The sequence below is a fragment of the Pteropus medius genome, unplaced genomic scaffold (assembly GCF_902729225.1).
Source record: "Pteropus medius unplaced genomic scaffold, Ma_sr-lr_union100, whole genome shotgun sequence".
Lineage (NCBI taxonomy): Eukaryota > Metazoa > Chordata > Mammalia > Chiroptera > Pteropodidae > Pteropus > Pteropus medius.
Genome location: NW_024349802.1, coordinates 10,829,816 through 10,848,213, shown reverse-complemented (window position 1 = coordinate 10,848,213; position 18,398 = coordinate 10,829,816). Strand labels below are relative to the sequence as shown.

Sequence of the window (18,398 nt, the reverse complement as noted above, 5' to 3'; positions counted from 1 at the left end):
TGCACCATCATCTCTTATTTGGACTATTGCAATGGCTTCCTGTGTCCTTTCTTTCACCTTGCTCCCATATAGTCCATTTCCAACATAATAGCCAGAGTGATCATTTAAAACAATCCAGATCTTGTCTGCCTCGCAGACCTTCCGTGACCACTCAATGATACAATAGCACATTCCTCCCCTACCCCACTCTTATTCTCCTTATATTGCTTTATTTTTCTTCATAGCCCTGATCACCACTAACATATTCTTATTCGTTTATTGTCTTTCTCTTCCTACTAGGATGCTAGCTCCATGAGGGTAGGTATACATTGCTCCAATCACAGATTCTAAATGCAATTGAGTTGTAGGCCTTCAATATTTGTTCCATGAATGAACAAATATAAGAAACAACTAAAATTTAGTCCAAGGCCAGCAAATGAACAGGTATGTGAGCCAATGCCCCCCTGGAAGTGTGTTTGGGTTTATGAAAGGCCTTTGTTGGGGAGAGTGGATGTGGATGATGTGATGAAAGTAAAATTTGGGGTAAGTAATGTGGCTATGGTGTCCTGGGTGGATCGGAGGGAGAGAGACCCATTGAGAGGCCATTGGACAAGTGCCACTGAACTGCTACCTCCTCAGCCTCTTCTCTTAGCTGTGACACTGAAGTTTCTCTAGGAGCCCACACAGAGATCTTATCTGTATTTTGAATACCCTTTAAAAATTTTAGGCAGCAGTAACTACTAAAGCTGAACATACACACACTATAACCCAGCAATCCTACTCCCAGGGATACACACAAGAGAAATGAGTACATATGTTCACCAAAAGATATGTACAAGAGTGTCTATGGCCATGCCACCCTGAACAAGGCGGATCCCATCTGATCTTGGAAGCTAAGCAGGGTCAGGCTTGGTTAGTACTTTGATGGGAGACCACCTAGGAAGACCAGGTGCTGCAGGCGTAAAAAAATTAAAAAGTCAGGAATCATAAGCTGACAAGGTCCTTGTAATCTGTGAGGTCAACCAAGGGTTGCACAGCCTAAAAAAATATATATATATATATACACACACACACACACACACACACACACACACACACACAGTGATCTTAGCATTATTTACAATAACTAAAAACAACTATCCAGATACCCACCAGTATTTGTCAAGAAAATGAATAAATGAATTGTGATATATCTATATAATGAAATACTAAATAGCAATTAGCAATGCACATTAATCTCACATAATGCTGAATGAAAGAAGCCAGACACAATAGGATACATTCTGTGTCATTCCACTTATTTAAAATTTGAAAACAGGCAAAACTAATCTAAGGGGAAAGAAATCAGGAAAGGGATTCCTATTGGGATGGGTAATACCCAGAGGGAGCAAATGGGGAGACTTCTAGTGTTCCATAATCTGAATGCTGGCTACCCAGATATAGTCACTTTGAGAAAATTCATTGAGTATGTTTTGAGCGTTTTTCTATCTGTTTTAAACTTTAATAAAAAGATTTTTAAAAACTTGGATAGGGGACTATTGCTATTTGCATTATATAAAGCACTGTAAAATACCAAGGTATTACTTTGGTAATCAGAGAAAATAGTACCGATGTCAGAAGCAACTGTGGAGCAGTGAGTTACTTTGAACTCTTCGTGGGGTCCCCTTTCCTGCTTCCAAGCTTTAAGCCTCAAGCCTTCACATAGGATTGGGCTTTTCTGAGCACACTTTGTTTCTCCAGCTAATGTTTCCTGTGGGTTCTGGGCTTCCTGCCTTTCAGCTACTCTCTCCTCCTGCCCCAGCTGCTGATGAGAGTTCTTCTTGGCATTGTTGGAACTCTCTTGGGTGTTTACTGGGCTGATTCAGTGGCCCTGAACTTGCAGCCACTTCTCAGGGTTGACCAGCTCACTAAGCATGGCCCGCTGGGCTGTGCCCTCTGAAGGTATCATCTCAGCTTGAGGAGGGAGGTGCTCTAACTCTACCCACATTGTGGATGATAAAGGTGAGCAGTAAAGGATGTGAACTCGGGAAGCCTACCTCCCAAACCGTCGCTCTAACCACTAACTTCCATCCCCAAGTGAGTTCTCAGTGCCGGACTTGTTTTCTCCGCTTCCCATATGCAGAAATTATATAGCAAAGAAATCCCATGAAAGGGACCTTAGAGAGCAACCTCTGCGAGTTCAATAGTTTCTTCTCTTGCCCTCGGTTTACAGATTCACTGAAGAAGGCCCAAGATGCCTTATCAGGCTGCAAGGGCAGAAACAGGCGTGCAGGCTGACATAACTTGGGTCTGAGTCCAGGTTCTACTGTTTATTAGGGAGTGCTCACATGCATGATACTTGATCTCGCTGAACCTGTCTTCCCATCTATAAAATACTGATATTAAAAATATCCATCTAGAAGAGTTGCAAAAGTGCAATGTGTGAGCAGGGCCAGGCACATGCTAGATGCTCATTAAATGTTGGTTGTCTTCAGTAGCCTGTCCAAGGAGCTGATTAGTGGCACATCCAGGATTAAAACCCAGCCCTCCGATTCTGCATCCATCCCTGTCCACAATTCTTTCCTTAGAAACAAACAACGCTTTTCAATTACTGTTTTACATTTTAATGTCAACTTTGGTTTTAAAAGAGCCCTAGAGGGTTTTAATAAATATCTGTGGATTTAAGAAGCCATGGAACAGTAACTCTTCCAAATATATCACTTCAACTTGGGCTGGCCTGAAATTCTTCTTTGTCAACAATGCCTGAAATCCAAGCTTCCTGTTTGAGAATGCTAATTCTCCTGGGAATAACTAAGCGTTAAAAGGCTGGCATTCTTTGTTGATGTAATTCATTTTAGCTTCATTCATTCAGCAAATATTTGTGGAGGTCTCCCTGTCACCTTCCAAATGAGGTCCAGGCTCTGAAAGCGAGGGCATTTTGATGGAGTGTAGGTGGGAGAAGAAAAGAAGAAGTAATTTTGAACAAGGGCATTCATTTATTCATTCAAAAAATTGACTGGGCGCTTATAATGTGCCATGTACTATTCTCATTACCGGAGAATAGTAGACAAGACTGACACATGGACAACAAGATGTGTGTAAATAAATAGGATCATTTCGGAAATAAGTAAGACACACACAAAAGAGTGATGTGCTAAAGAGTCAATGGGGACAGAATTAATTTACATAGGCAGCTCTAGGAAGGTCACACTGAGGAAGTGACATTTGAACTGGAATAAGACAGGATCAGGCATGCGAAGGCCCCTAGACAAAAATATGCTTAATATGTATGAGCGACAAAAAGGGACCTGTGAGCTGCAGCACAGTCATTGGAAGTTGATGAGGGAAGTGAAACCAGATCATGTGAGATCTTGTAGGCTATGACAAACAGTTTGGAAGCCAGCGGAGTGTTTTGAGCAGGGTAGTGACATGACCTGATTTATCTCTTAAAAATATGACTCTGTTATGCAGAGAAAGAGTTCTAGAGGGTAAAAGTAGAAGAAGCAAGACCAGTTAGGAGTTCTTTGCAGTCGACCATTCCTCACCACCTCCTCTGCTACCACCCCAATCACAGCCACCATCATGTCTTGCATCCAGGCAAGACATGATGGTGGCTGTGATTGGGGTGGTAGCAGAGGAGGTGGTGAAGAATGGTCGGATTCAGGATATGTTTTAGAGAAATCACGTTTAAGACATGTTGATGGATCGAATGTAGATATTATAGGAAAGAGAGGAGTCAAGAACAATTTCTTAGATTTTAGCTTGAGAAACTGAGTAAATGATGGGACTGTTCATCAGGATAAAAAGGAATGGGGGGAGGAGTTCCCAAGGGCCATGGAAATCGAGAATTCTTTCATGGACATATTAAGTCCATATGGGGTGTAAGAAGGCACTGCAGAGAGGACAGTGGAAGGAAAGGGGGTTCAAGACAGAGAAAAAAAGAGGCAAAAGGGGTAAATAAAGGGTACTTGAAGACAGAAATAACTAAGAACAATTGACATTTATATGGTGTTTCACAGCTGCAATGTGTACTTCTTTTACAGGATCTTACTTGATCCTCACAGTGCCCCGGGGAGGTGGGTAATATTATTATCCCCATTTTAATGGCTGAGGGCCCTGAAACTCAGATAAGTAATTTACTTTACAGAAGGCTATAACTAATGCAAATTGGCCTGATGCTGACCTTTTCTAGGAGCGCTCAGGCTTCTCACTGACCATAAGCTCCTATCTTGGTCATCATTATCCAAAGAGAGAGGAGAAGAGAAGAATTTGTGTTTTTTTTCCTTGCCGTGGTGAGGTGCCCAAGCCAGGCCATGCCTCTAGGGAACAGGGCACCAGGCATTGTCACTCTATGGAGACCAACCTCGGAAAAAGAAAAAAAAGCCTAACCTCATCCAAGAGCAGGAGGAGGAAGTTAGAATTTCCCCTTTCCGTGATTGATTTCCGGAGTATCAGGCCACCACCAAATGAATATAATTTGGAGGTTCTTGTGGTTTGGATTTTCTTTTTGAACTTTTAAAATTGCACATTTTTTCTTGATTGCCCTCTTGATTGATGGAGAAGAGAACAGGGACCTCTTAGCTCACTGCCACCCACACAGCTGTGAAGGAAGCCAGCTGCCCTCTTGCTCTTCAGAGAACATCCCTCCCTCCCTTCATCCCTTCTTCCCTCCCAGCCTCTTGGCCATTACTAACCAACAGGGCATCTAAGGAAAAGGGCTCCTTTCAGGGCTGGAGTTAGTGGATCACAGTCTGTGTGGGAGGCTTCTGCTAAGACATCTGATGTGGGTGTAGGAACCAGACAGACGGGAGGAATTAAGTCACCCTTTTCCCCAACCTTTATTTCTTTGCCTAACCTAGAAGTCACTGGGTTGGTTTCCCTATAATGAGGGACTAGATATTTATTTCTGCTGTCCCCCTGCTTTGGACAGCGAGCAGGCTCTCAAGGGGATTGTGAAAGGAGAAGCTACCAGTTTGTACGTTCTTCATGCCACTAGTGTTTGGGTTATGGCTGGCTATGCAAACCATGTTGCACCCAAGGCTCTCTAGGAAAGCCTGACTTTTTTCTATTTCTTTGGTGGTACTGAGTGGGTCTGGCAGCCCTGTGAATGGTAAGATGGGTCTGATCAGGTCCGTCTGGGAATAGATGTTCTCTCCTGCCCAGTGGATGCAACTCCAGACGCTGAGACTCCAGGCCTGAGAAGTCTGACCCAAGTTCAACCCTGTAAAGACATCCTTTTCCAGGTGTTTGGACACCTAGAAGTAGTCTGTCACCCACGTTCGGTCCTGGTTGGGTTAGTCACTTCTCCTCTGTGCTGCCACAGTACTGGGCCTTGGACAATGCAAGGAAAATTAGTCTTCTTCCCACAGCAGTTTTGGTGCTCCTCTCCCATGACTTTCATCACACTGTGTGTCGTCATAGTTTGCTCATCTGTTTCTCTCACTGTGACCTCTTGGAGGTCATAGAGTGTGTTCTTTTGCAGCTCTGTATGCCTGTGCCCCATATAGTTCCTAGCACATCAAATGTTTGAAGCATACATGAATGAATGGACAATTGAATGAATGAATGAATGAATGCATGCATAAATAAGCGAATGAGTGAAAATAGAAAGTTCTGGCACTGGATCAGGCAACCTGGGTTCGAATCTTAACCATGCTCTTTCTGGTTGTGTAATAATCATGGATAAATTATTTAACCTCTCAGAGCCTCAGTTTTCTTATTAAGATTTTTGTGAGGTTAATAGTGCATGTAAAGCCATTATAACAGTGCCTGGCATGGAGTAAGGACTCAATACATGATAGTTATTAACAAGATCTGACTGCTAGCCCTCTGCTAGAGTTTACTCTCATGGGTCTTGTGGGCACCTCAATTCTTGGCACAGCCAGGTCCTTGACAGTCTCAGAGCTTGGCCTGCAGGACTGTCCCAATGGGTACAAGTTGGGGTCAGGCTGTGTAAATGGTTACGGCACCAGGCGTTGATGAGAAAGGGAAATTGTGACAGGGGCCTAGAGCTGGGCAAACAGGTCAGCCGCCACCCCCATTGTTTCAGGCCTTCTCTGCTGGCCGGCGTCCTCAGGAAAACAAGAACAGCGCTTCATTTAAGGTGTCCAGATGACAACCACATCAAATATGTGACCTTTTCCCAGGAAGCCTTGTTTCCATGGTGAGCAGGGCCTCACGTTCTTTCTCAAGTCACGCTCTGTGGCTCACAGCCCACTCTGGAATGTGATGGCAGTGGCCCCAGCAGTTGGATGCAGACATTTGCTTCCACAGACCCAGGGTCTGTCCCTTCAGTATCTTCTGGGTAGGGGAGGGTCTGAGATAGCCCCTGGGATATCTGATGCCCGCAGCAGCCCTCCAACCTGGAAGGATTTGCATTGAGGCAGTAGTGACACTATTCCCCCACCCCCAACCCACTTAATGGCTCATGGCCAACTGGCTGCCAGGCTGGGTAGAAAGAAGGGGACTCTTTCTATGATTCCTCCATCTTAGGCAGAGGCCCTGACCTTCTCTACCTCATCTTGGCATCCTGGGCCGAGAGAGAGAGAGCCTGCCTCCCTCGTCTTGGCAGAGTCTGTGTTTGGGCCCTGCCTCTGCAGCTGCCAGAACAGGAGCTGAATGCCCAGTACGTCTGCCAAAGCTTGCTGACTTCTTTCTTCTTTCTCAGAGCTATGCAAAAGGAGGCTGCTGAAGAATGCCACGGCTAACCTCCGCAACACCCGCCTCCCTCCTCCCATGGCCTACGTTCTCCCAATCCCCGAGGCTGGAGTCACATCAGAAAAATGCAGGGGAAGAAAGAAATCCCCCAATGTGTCATGACATTACATTTCCGTCTAGTGCTCAGAAACAAGAAAAGTAGGAGAGGGAGGTGGAAGTTGTGTGGTCATAGCCAGAGCCCTGTGACTGCCTCACCTCAGTGACTCCCTGGGGCAGACACCTGCTCCCTTGCGGCTATTTCCTCATTAATAAGTGGGGCGAATCACCTTGACTCAGATCGCAGAGATACTCTGACAATTAACTGTTTGCTGTCATAAAAGAGCACTGATATTCCTAAGAGGCTGCTGAGAGATGCCATTTTGCAACTTTAAGTTGGCAATTATTGAACTAGTTCGGTGCTCACATATATTCATCGAACAGACATACAGTGATTCCTATTTTGTTCTAGAAGCTAAGAACATAAAGGGAAACAAGACTCAGGCCCTGCCCTCTAGGAGCTTATACTCTAGCAGGAGAGATAAGACAATCGAACAAGTCACAACAATCAAGAGTCAAGAGGGTTATGATGGGCAGTAGGAGGTGCCAGGGACTAAGCCTGCTCCTGGGGTCCAAGAGCCACTTCCTTGAGGAAGTTAAATTCAAGCTAAGGCCAAAATAATGAGCAGACATGGTGTAAGAGAAGAGTGGGTAAAGAGTATCTGGGCCGAAGGAATAATCAGGGCAGAGAGGGAGGATGATGTGAATGAAGAAGTGAAATTAGTTTAGTGTGATGGGAGTGGAGACAGCTGGGTTGGGGTTCGCAGAGGAGGTGAAGAGGCTGCAGAGGGAGGCCGGGCCAAATCGTGCAGAGCCTTCGAGACCACACCAGGGAGTTCGAACTGGATCCTCAGGGTGATGGGGAGCCAGCTGAGGGGTTTAAAGTGAGTGTGGATAGGGGGTGGCATAATGGGAATGACTTTGGGTAGATGACTCAGGCTGTAATGTGGAGAATGGACCAGAGGTGTAGCTACAGTAGAGCAGGGAGACTAGTTAGTTGGTACCTGTCACACTATCTAGGCAGTAGTGTCTGATGATAGTAACAGTGGAGAAGAAAAGAAGTACATGAATTCAGGAGCTATGTGGAGGAAGAGAGAAAGGAAAAAGGAGTCAAGGGTGACGCTGAATTTTGAGCTGAATTTTGAGCTGGTGCCATCGAGTGAAATGGGCCACGCTGGAGAAGGAAAGGCTGGTTGCAGGTCAAGATAGCAAGCCCAGTTTTGGTCACCACTATGTCCGGAGGGATGTCCAGCGTACAGCCATAGAGCCAAATCTGAAGCCCAGGGAATGGCTCTGGGCAGGAGAGGTGTCATTGGCCTGAAGAGAGTAAAGAGCGGTACAGTTAAGATAATGCTAACTGCTCAAACAGGTAAACTCACAGCCTCAGTGGCCTATCATAGTAGCTGATTTCTTGCTCAGGTTAAGTCCAAAATGAGTGCTCCTAATAAATGGGACGCTCTTCTCCCAGTGGCAGTTCAGGGATCCATCTTTTGTCTCTGCTATTGTTAATTCATGGCTTCCAAGGTCACTATGTTGGGGAAAGTGCATGAAGGATCATGAGTGGGAGATTCTATCACTGCCATTCACATTCCACTGACAAAAGCTCATCACATGGCCACATCAACTGCAAGAGAAGTATGAAAATGTAGTCTAGGTGGGTGTCCATGAGAAAGAGGAAATGAGTTTAACAACCAGTTAGCCAGCCTCTGGCACAAGAAGGCACGGGAGTGGATAAGATCACTTGGAAAATCTGGGGCTTCCACTCATTCATGTACCTCCATTTTACGTGCCGATACAGGCACAGGACAAACAGAAGTGAAGGAAAGCTGCTTTTCCCCTCCCTAGACTCATATTCTTGGAGAACAACAGGAGAATGTAGGCTCCAACCCATTTCAGTCTCTCCTATAAGTTGGGCAGGCCTTCCAGAACAATGACCCCATACTAATTAGTCATGTTGGCTCTGAACTAGTCATCCCTGCTTCTTCTTTGAGGCTGGCTACCATTCCCCGTCACTTTACTTTCCTTCACCTCAACAAGCATTTATTAAGTATCTGCTATGTATTGAGTACAATGTCCAGTTCTATAAATGCAGCAGTGAACAAGGCAGAGGTCCCTATATTAATTTGCATATTTGTTTAATGTCTGTCTCTCTCACTAGAATATCATAAGTAGAGTCTGTGGCTTAACTTGCCTACCACTGTATCCCCAGCCCCCAGAACAATGCCTAGTACGTAATAGGAACTCTGGAAATAATTATCAAATAAATAGATGGTTGAATGCAGGCTTTTCAGGAATTCATATCTGTAATGAGTGCTGTGAAAGGGGAAGAACAGGGTTCTAGGGTGGGGGTGGCCTAATCTAATTAAGGAGATCAAGAGGTGTTCCTAGGGAAGACAGTTTAAAGTTTAGAATTATAGAATAAATGAATGACAGGCAGATAAAAGAGAAATTGTAAAGGCCTGGCATCAAAAGGGTGCAAGAGGGACAAAGGAAGTTCAGTCTGGCTGGAGCCTAGAGTAGAGGGAGGGGTGCTGAAATTTGAGACAGAAGGGGCAGGCGAGGACCAGACTGCACATGACCCTGGGGGACCTTCAAAGCTCTGTATTTTGTTCTGAGGATGTATCACTCAGCAGCTTCTTTGACATGCAATTACGATATTTCAAGTCATTGTTTGAAGAGGGCAATTTTTTACCTTATTAATGATTCTCATCTCGTTGTCTCAATAGGTTTTGAACTAGGGTCAAAATTAAAGTTGCTGTTTGCCTGACCCCACTTTCCATGCAGAGATCTCATCTCCTTCTAAGCAGAACAGGCATTGGGACTCTTCTTTTTGCTGAAGGGGTGGAGAAATAAACAACTGCCATGATGTGCTTGGTGCTTTAACATAAGACCTCATTTAACTATCCCAACAACCCTGGAAAGTTGGCACAATTATCCCCATTTTATAGATAAGGAAACTGAGTCCTAAAAGAAATGAGAATCTGTAGTCAGGTGCAAGTGAAGTGCATCTCTGTAGAGATTTTGAAGGAAGCACTTTATTGGAAAAATAACAACCCCGAACTGCTCTGACAGGCTGCAAACTGGCAGAGTTTGAGAACAGAGTTTCAAAGGAGCCAACAGTCCGATGAGTCAGATTAGACAAGCAGCCAGTCAGAAAGTGTTCATTGACTTCTGGGATGCTTAGCACAACATTCCAGAAGAGTCAAATGTGGTCCCTGCCCTCAAGGAGCTCTGAGTTGACTGGGAGAGACAGACAGACAAGCAGACTATAATTTCAGTACTGTGTGAGAAGTTGCTCTCACAGAGGTGTAAGCCGAATTAGGGGATCACAGAAGCATCAGTAAAGTTTACTGTGTGCTTAGCACTGACCGGGGGCAGGGAAGATGTACAAAAGCCAGCAGTTTAGATGTTGACCCAGTCCCTGTGTTCTTTTAACACCTGTTCATTCATTCCACCAACACCTATAAAGTGCTGAGTATGTGACAAGTACTGGAGATAACACGATGAATGGATAGAGTACCTACTTTTGGTCTAGAGGGGAGATAGCCTCTTAATAATTGCGTGGACCCACAAAACTATATAGAATACCTACAAAATATAAGTGATAATAGCATTTGCCTGTGGGAGGAAGAACTGAGAATCAGGGGTCAGGAGTGGGAAGCTAATTCTTTTCCTGGTATGTGGTATACTGTTTTCATTGAATATGTAGTTATTGTATGAAATTACTTTTTTTTTTTAAGTGAAGTTTAAAAATAATTACACAAAATAAATATATTATTAAAAACTGTGATAAATGCCATAAAGAAAAAGTGTAAGTTGCTCTGAGAGAGGATAATAGGGAGAACTACATTAAATTGAAGAGTCAGTTAAAAAGTCTCTTCTAGAAAAGGCCATTGAGGCTGACACCCACAGGTTTAGTTGCAGGTGACTGGGCAGAGTGCAGGTAAGAATGTTATAGAAAAAAACTGGCATGTTTAAAGCCTGGAGGAAAGAAATGCTTGGTGTGTTCTAGGAATAGAAGAGAAATGAGAGTAATGGAGTCACTGAGATCAAGAGAAAGAGCTCGTTATAACCCCAATTCTCAGTCAGTCTGTGAGACGAATCTAGCGCCCACGCCAGTCTGTAAGAATCATGAGGGGTGGGAAGGTGTTCACTGCTGGAGCGGTACCTGGCAACCAGTAGGCACATAAGGATTTGTTTCATGTATAAATGAACAAAGTCATTATAAGAGTAGTGTTTTTTGTTGTTGTTCAGAAACTATAAAAATGCCAAAATGTGTTGGATTTGCACTAATGTTCTACTGCCCCCAGGATTGGGAATTGACAGAATCTGACTGTCACCGGAGGTTAGGTCAGGGAAACAAAGTATGGGCTAAGAGCTGGTTTGCAGGGGGTTAAGCTGTGGTCTCAATGCAATATAACAGAACCTTGGCCAGCTTCTGAATTCCTAGGTTTTCTCTATGGCTTCTTGGATTTCAGCTCCCTTTCCTTTCCAGGAATTCTAATTTTCTCTTTGTCATCAATACCCGAGGCATCTACATCAGAATGGCTTTAAAGTGTCAAGCCCTGAGATAATATTTCCTTCTCCCTTACAGGAAAGCATTTCCATTAATATTTTCTTCAAGACCTGTAACTTTTAGTCCTGATGAGCTTCTAAAAGATGCAGATTCTTTGGGCCCCAACACAGATCCACTGAATCCACATCTCCAGAGGGAGAGGCCCAGGTATCAGTGCTTTTAAAGCTTCTCTGGTAATTCTGATGACAATCCATATTTGGAAGATCACTTTTGAGTGGTGGTTCTTAACCTTTTGAGGGTATCAGCCGCTTTGAGATGCTGAGGAGATTATGACCATCTTGATCCAGAAAAAAAAGCTTCACTGCCAAGGGTATCCTAGACATCCTAGTGTATTTATGGAGTACCCAAAATTCTGAATGCATACTCCAAGTCTGAAAGAACACCAGGTTCATTCTGCTTCTAGGAAACAGAGCCCTGGAACTTTTTCTATCTCTCCTCCTTTGGTGCTCTGGGATCAAGGCCCTTTTTGAGATCTAAATGTTTAAGTGCTGTGGAATGCAAGGAGCTATAAGAAGGAGTTCCATATTTGTGAGACGAATCGAGCTTTCTGACTCCAAATTCTTCCGTGTGAGACTAAGTGGTAGTCTTGCTGGAATCCACCGAGAGGCCACAGGGTGGAATGGAAGGAACCCTCCTGGAAGGGAACCCAAGACGCCTGGGCTCTGGTCTTAGCTTGGACATCAATTTGCTATGTCTTTGGCTAACTGCTTCTCCTTGTGAGCCTCATTTTCTTCAACTATAAAGTGAGGGGTAGACTAGAAGAACTCAAAGATTCCTTCCAGCTCTTTGAATCTAGGATTCTTTTCTGGAATTTTTATACAGGACCCTATACTTCAGATGGCAGAACACAATAAAAATATGTGACAAATGGATGCACTAATAGGGTCCCTTGGAGAGTTTGCCCCCTGATTCCATATGGCTTTCTGCCTTTCAGATTCTGATGCTCCAGGATAAGTATTCCTGCTAGTGACCTCTTATGTAGTCACTGTGGTTTGAAGGAAAGACCTGTGAGGTCACAGAGGCTACTCTCCCACAGCCAGTCATGTTTTGCCATCTTCCCAAATGTAGGCTGAGAGGCATTTGACCTTAGCTTAGAAGACAAAAGGAAGTGGTAACTTCCACATCCTTATCAACAGTGGCTGCTACAATTTGTCTTTAATGAGACAGAGATAGTACTTAATGTCTCTGAGCTAGAAAACCAAATAACATTAAGTCATAGATTTAGTCCCCATGGATGAGACTCTCCATATCCAATGATCCGAGGACTCCAATGCAAAACAAGACTATTTTCTTGAGGTCCCTGACCACCTCTATCTGGGGAAGAATAGAGAGGTTCACCATCATGAAGTTCATGTAACCAGTGAAATGAAATTGACCTATTCATTAGGAGAGAGGATTGAAAAAGTTGAAATTTTGGCAGCTAAAGGTACAGCAGACATCTATTTTTTTCTCTTTGTAACATCCATTACCTCTTCCATTGATATTTACTCTTTACTGTTTTGTAAAGAAGACACTTTTCCTTCACCTGAACTCAGTCCTTGTGTTTTTTGGGTGAAGCTGATGCCCCTAGCTTTCCAGGGATGGCTAGATGACCTGCACCAGGCCAACAACAATCATACCTCTGGCTATTGTGATTGTTTCAGTGATGGGCAAATGATCCAAGGTAGGGCAGGGAACTCCACTCCTAGGACTCCTTCTGGAACCATAAAAGAAAGAGGCATCTTCTCTTTCCACCATGAAAGCTAACCTGGTCAAATGTAAGCCTAGAGTGGCTTATGGCTACATATGAGAGTAACAAGGTAGCTGATGTGGGCTTCCTATTTTAACTAAGCTTCTTACCAGATGCTACAATTACTCACGTTCTTCTAATTTGGTATTTTAAAAAAAGTATTTTTGTAATTAAAAAATGTTTTTCAATTACAGTTGACATACATATTCTTCTAATTTATAAAAGAAAAAATATCAAATTGTTTAGCTTCTCACAATTAAAAAGTCTTTATTTAAAAACTTTTGGTGCTGCTAAATGTGGGTGCACTTAGGAAAAGCTTTAGTCACCTTGTCATAAGTACAGCTCTGAAGGTGAAAACACTTTACTTTTGCGCTGGTACTTTTTGATGCCTATTTATAAAATTCATGGTGAGTTTTGTTCAGATTTCAACCCAACCCCATTGTATTCCTCTTCCTGTTCTAAAGGGACCGTGAACTTTTTCCGCTTAGGATGAGCTGGGGTGATAGAGATGGATTCTCCCTTAGGCTTTTGATTTCCAGATTTTATTTCTTTCCTATTCTTTGGCAGAGTCTCCTGTTCTTGGCTTTCATCTCTGGCAGGCCCCACACCCTCACTTTCTCTGATGAGCAATGGGATAAATAACCCAGCCTTTGTTTTTGCTTTGCTACCCAGCTTCATCCCTTACGAAGGTTTAAATCATCAGATTGATTGAATATATTCACTTTCTTTGGACTTTTCATAAACAGATTGAATCAGATGTGGCAAGGTGCCCAGGAAAAGCCACCACCAGTTCCTGCCTACGACTCACTTCCTCTTCTTGCAGAGTTTCCAATGACTCTTTCATTCGGTAGGCACAGCTGAGGCCCCTTTTCCCTCCCAGGAAGGTCCCAGCCCCAAACCTTATTTTGTCAGTTAGAAGAGCTACCTCAGAGTTTCTTGGCAAATGTGTCACTTGGGAAGGATCGGTCCCCATCCCTGTCCCTGAGGCCCTCACAGAACTACCATGCAAGCCTTACAAATGCCTCACCCCGTCTCATCCTTCTCCTAGGCAGACCATTGTACAGAATTTGTTTTCAAAGGACACAGGTGCAGACTTCCCCATTCTTGAGGATATCATTCTTGAGGTAGCCCACTTGGGAGAGAGTCTTAAAAGACTTCAATTTTGTTTAATTCAATTTAATACTCTCAGAGGCTACCCACAGGCCAGAACGTTTCCTGTGTCACAAAACTACTTTTCTTGCTTTGGGTGGGATGACTGAGAGCTTGAAGTGAAGACATCCAAGAAAGGATGACAGAGCAAGGAGATGTGTGGGACAGAAGTGAAATAGGTTTATAATGGCTATAATTTCAAAAAGCTCCTAGCAAATACAGTGTTCCAGGCACCATTCTAAATATTCAGTACATATTAATTCATTTAATCCTCACAGTGACTCTGTGAGGTAGTTACTACACTGTATCATCCCCATTTTTTCATATGGGGAAACTGAGCTACAGAGAGATAAGTCACTTGCTCAAGAGGTAAAGTAACAGGCAATCTGCTTCCAGAATTTTCTTTTAACCCAGCTTGCCCAGGACTGAGGTGTTTTCCAGAACACAGGACTTTTCAGTGTAATAACTGGTATAGTCTTGGGTGAGCCATAACGGTTGGTCAACCTTATATAGAAATGTTACCAGAGATGTTTCTCTAGTACTTTAGGTGATGCAAAAGCAGCTGAGATAAGGCAGAGTTAAGAGAGAACTTGCTCAAGACAGGACAGGAATTGTGAAGAGCAGACAAACTGGAGCTCTCCTCTTCTTCTACCCTTGTTTGGATGGCTGCTCCAATTCTGATTTCTCTTCTGCCTCTTGGGAATCACTCCACATAAAGCAGGCATGGTAATCTTTTGGAGTGTAAATGTGACCTGTAATACACTTCAGTGCATTTGATGACCATAGGAGAGAACCCAAGCTCTTGAGCTTGACTTGTAAGGCCCTTTACCATTTGCCCTCATCTATCTCTCTGTCCCTTTCTCTTAGTGGTTAACATCCTTCCATGCACCAGTCATACCAAACAACTGGTATTTCACTGAAGACACCAGGCTCTCACGTTGGTGTTTCTGTCTCTCTTCTAGGAACATCCCTTCTCCTTTCTTTGCCACAAACTTCCATTTTTCTATAAGGTTCCTGGTTTCGGAGATCCTCTTCTGTGTTCTTTCAGCTCCTGGAGTTACTTCCTACAATAGAATTTTCATATTCTTTTGTAACTGTTTATCTGTGACCTCCACTGAACTGTGAACTGCTCTTTTATTTATTCATAGGTTTGTAATATTCGACAAATAGTAATAACTAATGTTGATTAGGTGCAACTATATATCAGGCCCTTTGCATGCATTATCGTATTTAATGCTCATAACAACCTATGATATGGATACTATTATTAAATCTGTTTTACAGTTGAAGAGATGAAAGCTCTGAGAGGTTAAGTAATTTTCTTTAGATCTCATGGCTAGTAAACGACAGAAACAGGATCTGAAACTAGGATGTCAGACTCTAAAACTTATACTCTTACTCACTCTGCTAAACTTCCTCAAAAATGGAATGAACTGTCCGGGGTCTATCTGTCTTCTAAAGTTGTGACGATCAAATGACTCGATGAGTAGAAATGGCTTTGTAAGCTGAAAAGCTCTGCTCGTTTTCCCCTAGATTCTGTCTTCTATTTCCCTTTCATAATAATAGAATTCCTGGTGTTTAACTAGACATATAGTTGGCCCTAATAATGACTACATTTCCCAGCCTCTCTTGCAGTTTATTCACAGTGGGAAGGGTTATTCTTATGATTCCTACAGAGTGGCTTTGAGACTCCATGCAGGCTATATCATAAGAATCAATTTTCTCTTCTCAGTAGACAATATTACCATTCAGCTAGTTTGCTCAGGTCAAAAACATAAGAGTCTTTATTTTAAAACAGCTTTATTGAGGTATAACTGACATACAACATATATTAAAGTGTACAATTTGATAAGTCCCCACCCAGGCAACCACATCCACACTCAAGGTAATAAACATATCTATCACCATGAAAATTATTTAATGCTCCTTTGTAATCCCTTCCTTCTGCCTCCTCCCTAGTCTCCCTCATCTCCAACCCTATCTGGCAACTGCTGACCATCTTTCTGTCATTTTAGATTTATTTGCATTTTCTAGAATTTTGTATACATAGAATCATATAGTAAGTTACTTTTTCTTTTTTCTGGCTTCTTTCTCTCAGTATAATTATTTGGAGATTAGGAATCATCGTTGATCTCTCTTCTTTTATTGCCATCTCCACCATCCCCAATCCATTTCTTCATTGAGTTCAGTAACCTCTACCTGGACCTGTCCACTTCTCTCTATCTCCATTGCCATCATCTTTGCCTAGACCACCATCATCTGTCTCTTGTACTACTGCAATATTCTCCTAACTGGTCTCTTTGCTTCCACTCTTGCTCCCTCCAATCCCTTCTCCACCTAGAACCCACAATGATCTCCTTAAAATGGGATCATATCAATCTCTTCAGATTGTGTCAGTCTCCTGCTTGAAATCATTCAATGGCTTCCTATCACACTCAAAATAATATTCTAACCCCTGACTGTAGCTTACAAGGTCTTTCATGGTCTGGCCCCATGCCCAACTCTCTGATGTCACATTCTACCATTTCCCTATCTAGCTTCTTCCTTTTGGTCTTCAAATATGCCTGTTTCGATCCCAAATACTTTGCTCTTGCTATTCCTTCTGTTTGGAATGCTCTTTCCCCAGCTCTTTGCATAGCTGGCTCATTCTAATTTTCAAGTTTCAGCTCACATATTAGGTCCTTCCATAAAGCTTCCCACACCTAAGTGGCCTCCACTCAGCCAATCTCTAACCACACCATTGTTTTCTTCCTTAATAATACTTATTAATATTTGAAATTATTTGTTTGAATGTTTATTGTTTGTCTTTCCCCACTGGAATGTGGAGAAATATGTGAAATGCTCCATGAAGTGAGGGAGTTTGTCTCTTGTTACTGTTAGATTGAAGGGCCTAAATCACTGCCTAACAGATGTTCAATAAATATTTGTTGAATGAATAAATAAGCAGAGCATAGGTAAGCAGAACTGAGGGATAGTAGATCACCTTTCTAAGTTCCACAACTGTAGACTGATTGAACCTCAGAAGTAGTACATCCCTGTACTAGTGCAGCCTTCAGTGTTAAGTCTATTTTTTTCTCTGAAAATAATAGAAGTGAGCACATCATGGTTACTCTCTAGGAAAATGTCTAAGTACTGCATACACCTCAAGGCTTTTATAGACGATCTCTTCCTGCTACTTTAGAAGCTCCAGAAAGAGAAAGGAAATAACTGTTTTGAAGCCCCGAATGAAAAGGAGATATAGAAAAATTTTACAGTGGTTTCCAGTTCAGAAAAATATTACAGTGGTTTCCAGTTTATAAATGTATATCACATTCTGCCAAATTTATGCTCAGGGAAAATTTTATTTTCCCCCAAATTTGCTTCATTCATGTATTGTTAAGAATTAACATAAAAACTAGTTTGGAACCCATGAATCTCATAAGGCTTTTGTAAAAGTGAATGTGAAGCCATTTTTAGGAATGTTTCTACAGCTCAAGACATGCTAGACACTGAAGATAGGTTCTAAGTCAAAAACTTACGAGTCACATGAGAAAATCAGCTGTCATAAGAAAGACCATTAAATGCCCCCAGTGGAAGAATTCACACTAGAAAAACCTCAGATGATAAGGCATTGTAAAGAAATTTAAAAACAGAAATTTTGTTCATTATGTTCTAATTATAATCACTATTAGGAAGAATATATATATACATATATATAATATATCATTACATATCATGAAAAGAACTGGTGGATTTGAAAAAGGAACAAATAAAAATTTTCCATTTTATTTATTTACTTACTTTTCTATTTATTTACTTGGCAAGGCAACCCTTGGTTGACCTCACAGATTGCAAGAAACTTGTCAGTTTACAATCCCTGATTTTTAAATTTTTTTTACAGCACTTGGTCTTCCTAGGTAGTCTCCCATCCAAGTATTAACCAGGCCAACCCTGCTTAGCTTCCGAGATCAGATGGGATCGGGCTTGTTCAGGGCAACATGGCCATAGATTCCATTTTTTTTAATGTGGTAAAATATACATAACAAAATTTATCATCTTAAACATTTTTAATTGTATAGTTATGGGTATTAAATACATTCATAATGTCATGGTACTATTACCACCCTCCATCTTCATCTTGTAAAAATGAAACTCTATAGCTATTAAACAATAATTCTCCATTCTTCCCCTTCCCCCTAGCTCCTGGCAACCACCATTCTACTCTAAATCCCTCATATAAGTGGAATCATACAG

General features: G+C 42.4%; 2 pseudogenes; one reads left to right on the top strand and one right to left on the bottom strand.

Moving 5' to 3' along the window:
- Positions 1-821: 821 nt before the first annotated feature.
- Positions 822-940, top strand: LOC120581781 (uncharacterized; annotated as a pseudogene).
- Positions 941-18,036: 17,096 nt separating this feature from the next.
- LOC120581803 (uncharacterized) lies at positions 18,037-18,154 on the bottom strand (annotated as a pseudogene).
- Between the last annotated feature and the right edge of the window lie 244 nt (positions 18,155-18,398).